At 41.2% G+C, this 12,390-nt stretch overlaps 1 pseudogene; it reads left to right on the top strand.

Moving 5' to 3' along the window:
- The first annotated feature begins 1,534 nt into the window (after window positions 1-1,534).
- On the top strand, window positions 1,535-8,534 carry LOC140241203 (uncharacterized; annotated as a pseudogene).
- The last annotated feature ends 3,856 nt before the right edge of the window (window positions 8,535-12,390 follow it).

Genomic DNA, 12,390 nt, shown 5'->3' with positions numbered 1-12,390 from the left:
GAACAAACACAAGAAAAACTTAATTGCCCACATAAAGGGGATTCAATGCAGAAAAGGTGTATGTTTCATTTCTGGAAAATGTTGGGGAGTTCAGGAAAACTGATGTAGACTTAAGACCTGAAGGAACAGTTGAAGCATTTGTGAGAAACAATGCCTTGTGGTATCATTCTTGTCATAAACAAATATAATAATGACAAACTCAAACAAAAATTGGAGGGGGAAAGAAAAGATGAAGAAGAAGATGTACATAATGACATGAGATGATCAAAGTGCCAGAAGTCAGGATTTGAATACAGGAGCATGTGCCTCTTCTGTGAACAAATGGGCAATGAAAAATTGCATAATTTTCAAACATTTGAAGCTGATCGGTCTCTCAAGAAAATGGCAAGTGATATGCAAGATGAAGAACTCATGTGCAAAATAACAGGAAGTGACATCATTGCTCTAGAAGCACAGTATCACATAGACTGTTTTACTAAATTTAGGAATTATAGGGGCCATCAGCGCAAAGTTGGTTCTTCCAATACAGAAACAACAGAGGGAGAATGAGCACATTCTTGAGCATTTGTTGAGCTAGTTTCTTATGTTGAGCTTGCAGTAGAAGATGGTCAGTACATCTTTGAACTATCAGATCTCCACAAGAAGTATGAACACTGTCTCAAAAGTCTTGGACATCATGTATCTGTGAAGAAGAGCCAGATAAAAACAAAGCTTGTGGATCACTTCTTCAAAACAGGTGTACAAGAACAATCAGATGGCAAGAATGTCATTCTCATATTCCCTGAAGGCATGCAACAAATGCTGAAGGATGCTCTAAAGGACAAAGACTACCAAAATGACACTTTCCTGTTTGCCAAAGTTGCAAAAATCTGCATCTGCAGAGAAGAAATGTTCAGGAAAACGCATTTTGAATTTTCTGGCAGCTTCCCCTTGAATTGCCAGAAAATGCTTCTAAGTCTTACACTCTTGTCATCAATGATTCTTTATGGACCAGACTTGAAACACAATGAGGATGGTAATGACTCACAGGCATGTCACACAGTGGCCAAGATGTTCCTCCATAATAAAAAAAGAGGTAGAAAAATCCGACCCCACATAAACGCCAGTCTCAGGACAGAGAACCACCATTTCCAATCTACATTGGCCTGAGCATCCATACTACGACAAGGAACAAGCAACTAATAAATCAACTGGCCAGGCTTGGTGTAAGCATCTCATATGACAGAGTTCTACAGTTGGAGAAGAAATTGTCAGTTGCAATGTGCAAGCAGTTCACAGCTAAAAAACATTGTGTGCCCATCCATTCTAAGGAAAGGCATTTTTACAGTTGGGGCACTAGATAAAATTGATTATAACCTGTCACCCACTACAGCTAAAGGATCCTTCCATGGAAGAGGCATGCGTGTTATCCAATTTCCCACACAATATCATCCTGGATGTAGGCGGTAATCACAGTGGTTTCTTTCTGCAAATCCAAATGAGAAACCTCAATTGCTTGATTCGAATAGCATAGTTGAATCAGTCCAACTCGAAGCAGCATCTACGAATGTTCCAAAGGTTACCATGACAGCTGTAGATGGAAAGCTTCAAGGAGCAAGAGAAAAAGAAGGAAAATGGATTCAGCATGCCTTTGAACTCCTCCACAGACAAACACATGAGAAAGGTGACATGATCTCATGGGCTGCATATCATGCATCTCAGCAATCATCTCTTTCCTTGAGGATCATTCTGAATTGTTGGTCTTGCACTCTTGGGTACGTGCTGATAAATCAGTGGTAGAGACAGTACAGCATATCGAAGAACTTGGTTCCAGTCAGTATTAAGCGCACAAGCGGGAAATGTTCATTGAAAAAACCAAAATCATCCATGCACCAATCAAAAAGAATGCAGCTCCAGTTCATGGGTTGCCAACATCATCCATGTCTACATTTGATGACTATGCAAGAACAGTGTTCAAGCCCATTCTGGACTGTGAATTGAAAGGGATCAAGTGACTAGACTTGGTATGGGACTGACATTAAGCCTGCAGCATCAAGGAATCTACTCGGCAGAAACATGGAAGTATATTGCGCAGAAAGGTAGCACCCATGACCAAAATGCAAGTCAACTGGAAATACTTCCTCCAAGACACCACTAACAAAGAAGAGCTGTTCGCATTCCTGACACAGACAGTGGCTGAACTAGAGTGTCCGAAAGACAAGGAGCTATATATAACCTCAAGTACATTATTATAAGATTAACAATTATAAGATTAAGATATATTTTGTGTATAAATTACAACCAATGCATTCACACAAAAGCTTGATGAAAGGGAAGTTTGGGAATAGCATTATATGATATCATTAATCTTGAAGTATTATTATCCATGGTAACTTTAAGACACATGTATCTATGGGTCCATGGGCAGAGTAGAGAATTCAAAGTCTTTCTTTTTTTTCTCTTTAATGACATTTCAGGTACTTTAGTGACTGCAAGAGGTGATTGAGCCCATGGCAGACTGCACACATGAAGAAGTAGATACACAAATCACAGTTCATCTTCAGCATGCAGCGGAGAGAGGGTCAAAGAAGAATGTAATCCCAACAGGGGATACAGACATTCTTGTTATTCTCATTGGCCAGTTTCGATCATTGTTCGCTGAACATCCTGACATTGACATTTGGGTGGCATTTGGTATGGGAAAGAACTTCTGTCACTACAACATCAATAGCATTTGCAAAAATCTTGGAGATGACAAGTCAGAAACGCTGCCTCTGTTTCATGCTTACACAGGTTGTGATAACTCGTCTTGCTTCTTTGGAAAAGGGCAGAAAAGTACAAGGAGGGTCTGGAAATCTTATCCTGAAGTGACACAAGAATTCCTTCACTTGGTGGATCATCCATTCCAAGCAGTCAACGTTTCATCTGAACATATCACTTGTCTTGAGCGATTTACAGTCCTGATGTATGCAAAATCTTAAATGCAATTCTCTGCCTTACTGGCAACCAATGTAACTGTCGTAAGACTGCTTTCCTCTCTCGTTCCCCGTCACACTCGGGTAGTGACGGTAGCGTGCTACTTGTCAGGATGCTTGCTACACACACAATAGAGATGCTCGTCCACGACTTGAATTTGTGGGTTGAAGGATTTTATTCCCTCGCGCTGCGAGAGTCACACAACTTGAAGCAAATAAGAAAAGAAGACGAAGTAGAAGAAAAGAAGAAGAAGACAACAAAAACAGAAGAAAACGGAACAAAGAAGGAGACCCTGAAAAGATACAAACAGACAAAAAGGCAATCCATCATAAGTATGGACTTTTGTACATACACATTGTATCTTAACCAAATTCCGCACAACACCAATTATGTATACAAATACACAACTATCACTATACCACATTGACATCCCTCATAAATACAGATTGACTGAACCCTTGCTATATACATGTATTCACCAATACAAATATCCATTGTCATCAAATGTGAATCTTTGACCTTCTTTGTATGCGGTCTAATATAAGCACTTTGAATTCCACAAGAAGTGATAGGAAAACAATTCCTGTTAGCAAATTCTTTGGAATGACATATAACTAGTATATTCTGTATACCACATCAGACAACTGTCTGAATTGTATATGTGCACAGGATTCTATATCACTATAACATTTTGATAAACACAGCCATTGTGATTATAAAAACAAACAGCTATATATGTCATGACTGAATAAAGTATAGAGTAAAATACTCAAATGCCATAATCTGATTTGGACATCCTGACTTACCCTACGCAGGCAATACCATGAGAACCATTCGACATTCTAACTCCGCAACGTACGCTCTGCGGACGATACCAACGGCTGCTGCACTGCCTGAAATATAGAGCTTGGTTTCTCCTTCTCAATGTACCCAGCCACTCGGTACTGTCACTGGTTCAACCCGAGAACCCCTTGTGTGAACAAACAATTAACATTAAACTCCCAATGATATATTTTATCCAACATATACATATTCTCAGCAATCTAATATTCAGTTTGTGGATCAAGGACTTGTATATTTGATCTATTATCACAGTTTATCTTTGTCGACTTATATGTATTCTTGGATGATACAATGTCCCAACTGTCAACTCCACAATAAGAAATGACTTATAAGTCTAATCATATTTCTGACTGTCTAACAATACAAGGCAAGTGCCATAATGTGTCTCGCCCATTCGCGTACAAGAAATTGTACGCGAATGGGATATAACAGATAAAAAAAAAAGAGATATAAAAGGGTAAAAATTTATGGCAAAAAAGAAACGTGCCATAAAAACTTAACATTGAGCCCTTACGGTTTGTTGACCCCTGCCTGTGACCTCTGACCTTGTGACCATCCACTCCCCAAGGGACATCCACCATCCAAGTTTGGTAACAAACGGACCTATGGATCAAAAGTTATGACCCATAATAGAAATGCGCCATAAAAACTTAACATTGGGCTCTAAAAGTTTGTTGACCCATGCTTGTGACCATTGACCTTTTGGTGACCATCCACTCCCCAAGGGACATCTACCATCCAAGTTTGGTATAACAAACGGACCTATGGATCAAAAGTTATGACCCATAATAGAAATGCGCCATAAAAACTTAACATTGGGCTCTAAAAGTTCGTTGAACCCTGCCTGTGACCTTTGACCTTGTGGTGACCATCCACTCCCCAAGGGACATCTGCCATCCAAGTTTGGTCACAAATGGAGATATGGATCAAAAGTTATGCCGCATAATAGAAATGCGCCATAAAAACTTAACATTGGGCTCTAAAAGTTCATTGACCCCTGCCTGTGAGCTTTGAACTTGAGGTGACCTCCATATATGGTAGAATGTGAAACTTTGTATGAACCCTCTTCCCTCGAAGTTTGATTGCAATTGAAGCCCAGAGTAAAGAGTTATTGAAGTTTTTGTAGCGTTACGGACAGACGACGGACGGACGACGGACGGACAGACGCCGCAGGCGATCCCTTAGTCTCCCCTCACCTCCGGTGGGCTCGACAATAAAACTACATATATGTAACCAACTCAAGCTGAAATGTCTGAGCTATAGTACAGCTCCTACTATATACAACAATCACTGCAAAAGTTTTATATCAACATTCTCTGGAGTTACTTAAAAACCTATATTATGCAAGAACATACTCCCTAGGTATAAATCTCTTCCACAGAACTCCAAGCCAACATCAAAATAAGAATCAATTCATTCATTATATCAAAATACATGTACACTCTAGCATAACACTTGTGAAAGATATGTCCAAGATATCTTACAATGATATATAGCTCAACACACCTCGAATGGAGAAACCAAAGTCTACTTTCAGCTTTCTTGCAGCCACACCTGATTGACTGTCCACCTCACTCAAGGGTCAGCACAGCAATGGAGCACATGGTCAAGTTCTTTGTCATATGAGGGGCACGCTTGATCGACTCACCCTCATAATCACTCAATATCCCTCCCCTCATTTCACCAAATTATACAACTCTTACTAGCAGCACCCGTGGAAATCCATGGGTCTGAGGGCCTCATATTTTTTTGAATTTATTCGTATTATTTTCACCTCGCTTTTAGTAGTCAAAAAGAAAGAACTTTACTATTTTCTCCTTTCTTCTTTTGCACCCTCTTCTACCCATGGCCATCCCCTCCTAACACCTGAGCTGAAGAGCCAGTCCATGGAATGGGACAGATCAACTTAGAAGCACCCGTGGAAATTTGAGGATTGTCTTCTTTGCCCAAAGATTCTTCCTGTCGAAGCAAGGGGGGGGGGGACTGCCATTGAAATTTTGCCCTGCATATCTCCCCCTTCCCCATGCCATTCGCACTCAGTCTTGACGCCCGATACATGAGCCCTATCTGGCCCCAACGCACACACATCTTTTCTCTTCATGAAAAAGCTGAAAAGTGACGTATGTCATGAATGATATTCATTTTACCACGTCATTAAAAAAAAAACTCCACACAACGACAATATGTTTACATATCCTTGCCCGTTTATCTGCTTCAGACTGTACTTATCATTATTATATGAATACTATTATTGTATCATCATTTAACAAGAGACCCGGGGGTCACGCACTCACCTGAGTATCGCAATTTCACCTTCCATGCATTCTTGCACACTCTTACCTGAGAACATTGGAAATTTAGGTCTGCATATGGATCCCCCCCTCAACTCCAGGGTGGGGGGGGGGGGGGGGCAGGCAGCCCTGGATCTGCAATGAACAAACTTGGAACTAAAGTCATCAATGTACAAACTCATGGTATTAACTTTGCTTTATCATTTCTGGTTCTAGAGTAGAAGATTTTAAATATTCCTTAACGTGGGGGAGGGGAGGGGGGGGCCTAGGGGCCCCTCAAGAGGGACATGGTGCCCATTTGAAGGAATTGAGATTCTATCCCCCTAGGGATGCTACCTGCTAAGTTTGGTCAAAATTCATCATGAGGTTTTCAAGAAGAAGATGAACATGTACAATTCAGGCCCCATTACAACTGTAGGACTTCTCCCCATCCCCTCTCCTGGGTCCCAAGGGGGGGGGGGGGCACCTCTGATTCCGCCAACCCCATGAACAAACTTGAAACTACAGTCATCAATGTACTAACTCATAGTATTATCTAAGCCCTATCACTTCTGGTTCTAGAGAAGATTTTTAAAGATTCCTTAATTTTAGGGGGTTTGGGCCCCCTGGGCGCCCCCCCCCCCCCAGGTGGGCCATGGTGCCTATTTGAACAAATTGAGAGCCTATCCCCCAAGGGATGCTACCTACCAAGTTTGGTGAAAATAAGACATGGCGATCTCAAAGTGAAGATGAAAATGTACAATTTAGGCCCCATTAGGACCCCTCCCCACCCCCCTCCCCTGGGTCCCAAGGGGGGCATCCCTGATTCCCCTATGAACAAACTTGAAACTACAGTCATCAATGTACTTACTCATAGTATCAACTAAGCCCTATCACTTCTGGTTCTAGAGAAGAAGATTTTTAAAGATTCCTTAATTGTAGGGTGTTTGGGCCCCCCTGGGGCCCCCAGGTGGGCCATGGTGCCCATTTGAACAAATTGAGATCCTATCCCCCTGGGGATGCTACCTGCCAAGTTTGATGAAAATCAGTCATGGGGTTCTAAAGAAGAAGATGAAAATGTAAAAGGTTTACGCAAGACGGACGCCGGACGCCGGACGAAGAGCGATCGCAATAGCTCACCTGAGCCGAAGGCTCAGGTGAGCTAATAAATATTATTTTGGGAGGGGAGATGATATAGTCATTATAGATTTAATAAGTAGGCATCCGTGGGTATCCATGGGTCTCAGGGCTTCATATTTTTTCTTTAACATTTCTTTTCCCACGTTATGGGAAAAAGAAGAATATTTTTGTCTTCATTTGCTCCCTCTTTTTTATTTTTATCACCAAAACTTGGTTTGACGGATTATAGAACCACCCATTTAATTTCCACTTGTAACTTCAAGAATAGGCGGTCGGCAAAGCGAGGTTTTCCCCTATGTCCGCACGTGTCTTATGAATATTCATGTTTACAGCAGCAATAAACGAATGGACAGCGGCGCGTGTAATCTGAAATGGAAGGGCACGATCGGCAAGGATAAAAATTTAAGTGGATATTTAGCCATCCTAAACAGTCTGACTACAATGATACCCGACGTGAGAGCAAACTAAATGACGTACCTGAGCTGCATAGTATCCTGTAGTTGTGCAAAATACAATAAAATAACAGCATTCGCTGTTTTCATTTGGGCACGCCAATGGCGAACTGTACGTAAATGCCCTTGTATGACCGAGCCGTGTATTACCATATGAGAGCCCATATCACGTGTGCGCAGATAGTGTGTTTCGTGTAACCATCGTCAATACATACACAGGCGCAGGCCTGTAATCTGATATGGAAAGGCACGATCGGCAAGGACAAAATTTAAGTGGATATTTAGCCGTCGACATCACTGCTAAACGGTCTGAGTACAATGATACCCGACTTGAGAGTAAACTAAATGACGTAGCTGAGCTGCAGAGGATCCTACAGTTTTGGAAATAAAATACGGCATTCGTAGCTTCCTGTGTACTGAGAACGCATCATGATATGCAATGCAACACATGCATACACATCTCTCTCAGCCATATATTGCCTGTACCCGCGGTACCCATAGTGCGTGTATCATGTCTTCGCGAACGATCAGCTGGGCGAGCGAGAATGCCTACTGTGCTACCACAGATTGTATAGAGTTCTGTGTGTGCGACCTGAGCCTGCGAGCTGGCGTGAGCTGTATATAACCCGTATACATCGTGTGCGTGTGTGTGTCCAAGAACGATGATAGAGCTTTCGCCACTGAAGCGGGAGTCCAGCGCGCAAACGCTGCATGTTGTTGTTTGTCTTTTGTTTGTCTTTTTTTTTTGTACCGCTCTCGATGTCGACACAGAGGAGGAGCGCGGACGAAACCCGAACGGGAAATAGAAGACACCCTCTTGCTACCGACGGCACCGGTCTCGGGGGCCCGGAGCCGGCGGCTACGGAGGAGATAGCTGCACAAAATAAAGCACGGGAAGGCATGGGGGCGATCCTTACGCAATTATAATACAGACTAGCATCACCCATGGAAATCCACGGGTCTGAGGTTTTTTTTTTTTTTCTCATAGATACGATTTTGCACAATTTCATTGATGAAATAAAAAGAAAATTTTTCTCATTCTTTCGTTACTTAATTGTGCTCGATCTCTTCTACCCAAGACCACCACCCCCCCACACACACACACTCATTTCCACCCCTGCAGAACAAAAAACAAAACAAAAACAAAAACAACTAGAAATGTCGCCATGGCGACTGATGCCTCCGCCATAATGCATGATTCTCCCAATAGGCGTATAGTACAATGTCTTCACAATGTGTGATCCATGACAGTTTCACATAACTGGCAAAATATTGAAATGACAGGTTTGTCAGAAATGTCTTGAACTGGGTTTGCTATAATTTTCTAAGAGTGCAGGTACACATATTTGGGGAATTTTGGGAAAGTTTATGCAATGAGTAATTTCCAAGGTACGAAGAAAGAGTGTGATGACAGTACAAAATATTTTTTTTTTTTTTTTTTTTGGGGGGGGGGCATTGAAACCTGGCCTTTGACCCTTAACCTTTGACCTTCTGGCTGGAAATTTCCTGGAGAATCTCCATTAGGTAATGCATGTATTAAGTTTTGAAACTAATAATGCAAGCATTGCATATACTAGTATACGAGGGAAATAGTACAATTTTGAGGAGTTGACCTTGACCTTTGACCCCTGACTATTGACCCATGACCCCTAAATTCCCTAGATAATCCCTGCCAGACAGTACATGCATATGTACCAAGTTCCACGAAGATACATTGAAGCATTTGAGAGAAAAGTAAAATTGCAACATTTTCACCTAACCTTTGACCTTTTGACCTTTGACCTTATGACATGAAACTCTCTCTGGAGAATCTTTACGCAGTAGTACATGTCCACACCAAGTTTCAAGAAAATACCTTTGGGCATTGCATAGATATGGGGGAAATTGCAACATTTGTAGCATTTGACCTTGACCTTTTGACCTTTGACCTCTTGCCAATGTCACTAAAATCTACTCAACTAATTGTCCCATCATACATTATCCTTGGACCAAGTTTGGTGAAAGCTGCTTCATCCAGTTTTGAGTTATCACGTAAACAGATAAATTTTACGATTTGACCTTGATCTTTGACCTTTGACCTCTGTCCGATTTCACTGAAAAAGTAATTAAGTAATTGTCCCATCATACATCATCCTCCAACAAAGTTTGGTGAAATTTGCTCCATCCAGTCTTGAGTTATCGCGTAAACGGATACAATTTCATGATTTGACCTTGACCTTTGACCTTCAGCCGATTTCACCCAAAATCTAATCAAATAATTGCCCCATCATACTTCATACTTGGACCAAGTTTGGTAAAATTCCAGTAAATAATACTCAAGTTATCGCGTAAACGAAAGCGGACGGACGTACGGACGGACGGACGGACGGACGGACAACCCGAAAACATAATGCCTCCGGCACCACTTCGTGGCGGAGGCATAAAAACAAAACAAAACAAAAAAACATTCAGGGAAAAATTACCAAAAACGCTTATGAGATTCTCCGGAAGTTCTGCCCACAGATTCTTCCCGTCGGAATGGGGAGATACTATTGACACTATGAGTTTGATATTAATTATACCCCCTGCTCTTGCATCCATGCAGGCACCCGAGGGAATCCACGGCTGGTCTCAAGGCCTAGCATTTTTTTTCATTCCTATTTCTTTTCCCACGTTATGAGAGAAAAATATAATATTTTTGATCGCCTTCAATTGCTCCCTCCTTTTTGTTTTTAATCACCAAAACTTGGACCCCGTTTACAGTGCGGGGCCGGGCTCGGCCGCGGCTCGGCCGTGGCCGAGTCCGGCCTCAATTGCGCGGCCGAGCCTCGCAATTTTGTCCGTTTACACTGCTGGGCTCGGCCGCGCTTTTGATTCAAACCTTTCAATATTTTGTCGTAGTGGCGCTCTGCTTGTAAACAAACGCAATTTGGTATTGTCTGGTTTTCAGACCCTTTGCCAAATGAATTCCGTGGCGACGAAGTCGCCGTTCGGGCAAAGGCCTTTGCCGAAGGAAAAAATCCTTTGCAGGACAAAACCACCTTAAACTATACTAGTTTTCGACGTTGAGGGTTTGGAAGCCAGACTAAAATTGGCCGCGCAATTGGCCGCGCATTTGGCCCAGTTTGCGTTTACACCAAGAAGAGGCTGGGCTCGGCCGCGGCCGAGACCACCTCCAGAGCGAGGCCAAATGCGAGGCCAATTTTGGCCTCGCATTTGGCCTTTTGCGCGTTTACACTGAAGCAGGGCTGGGCTCGGCCGCGGCCGAGCCGCGGCCGAGCCTGGCACTGTAAACGGGGTCTTGGTTTGATAGATCATAGAACCATCCGTTTATCTGCTTCAGACTATACATCATCATTATTATTATCATAGTATTATTCTCATTAGGCCCCTATTGTTATATTGCTATTATAATTATTATTGTTATTTGTGGAGGGGATCATAATCATTAGGTTTTATAAGTATTAGGCACCCGTGGGAATCCACAGGTCTCAGGGCTTCGTATTTTTCCTTTGATATTTTTTCAACCACGTTATGAGAGAAGAAACACACAAAGAATATTTATTTTCGTCTTCATTTGCTCCCTCATTTCTGTTTTCATAATCAAAACTTGGTTTGATGGATCTAGAACCACCCGTTTATCTCATTGATACTGTTCATTGTTTTTATTATCATAATAATTAGCATTATCATTATTACTATTATTATTATTATTATTGTTATTGTTATTTTGTGGGAGGGGAGATCATAGTCATTCGGTTTTATTATTATTTTATATTATTCATTGACATGGGGATGAATCAAGGGAATTAAGGAAAAAAGTTTATCGGTCAAGGATAGTGAATATCTTTTTTTCCGTCATGTCAAGGTTACTCTACGACTGATCAAGACGTTTCAAATAGCTTCCATTATCATTGATATTTCATTTTAAACATCAAAACAATCCAGTACCTGTTTGTGTCTCTTCCGCCCACTCTTAAGTTATGGATCATAGCACCCCCTCCCCATTCATTTGCATTGGCCTATTGTATTATTATCATTATTTCAGTGTATTATTGTTATTATTATTATTACTAACATTATTATTATTACTTAGGGGAGAGGAGAGAGTAGAGTCATAATAAAGGTATGATCAACCAAGGGAGGCGGAAATGTTAATTTGTTAAGAATTGTAAAAATCTGTTTCCCACATTTTTCTGCTATTGATAAAAAGCTTTTCTGAAGACAGTCCTGCGCAAACTGTCCAAAACTGCTTCACTGCACTAACATATGTATTCTTGTGATAGACCCCTAGTGTTTTTGTTACTATTGTGCTGAGAGAAATAAAATATTTTCGTCTTCGTTTGCTCTCTTCTTTCTGCTTTTATCACCAAACCTTGGTTTGATATGGATCATAGAACCACCCGTTTATCTGCTTCGCCAGACTGTACATTTTTATTATCATTATTATCATAATCATTAATGTCCTTCTTCTTCTGCTTCAGACTGTACATTATCATCATTATTATCATCAATATTGTTATTATTAGTATTATAACTATCACTATTATTATTATTATTATTATAATATTATCATTATAATCATCATTGTTATATTTGGGGAGGGGGAGATCATAGTCATTAGGTTTAATAAGTAGGCACCCGTGGGAATCCATGGGTCTCAGGGCCTCGTATTTTTTCTTTAATATTTCTTTTCCCACGTTATGGGAGAAAGAAGAATATTTTTGTCTTCATTTGCTCCCTCTTTTTTA

The sequence above is a fragment of the Diadema setosum genome, chromosome 17, assembly GCF_964275005.1.
Source record: "Diadema setosum chromosome 17, eeDiaSeto1, whole genome shotgun sequence".
NCBI classification, from domain to species: Eukaryota; Metazoa; Echinodermata; class Echinoidea; order Diadematoida; family Diadematidae; genus Diadema; species Diadema setosum.
The sequence above is the reverse complement of the archived record's forward strand: the minus strand, read 5'-3'. Positions and strand labels throughout refer to the sequence as shown.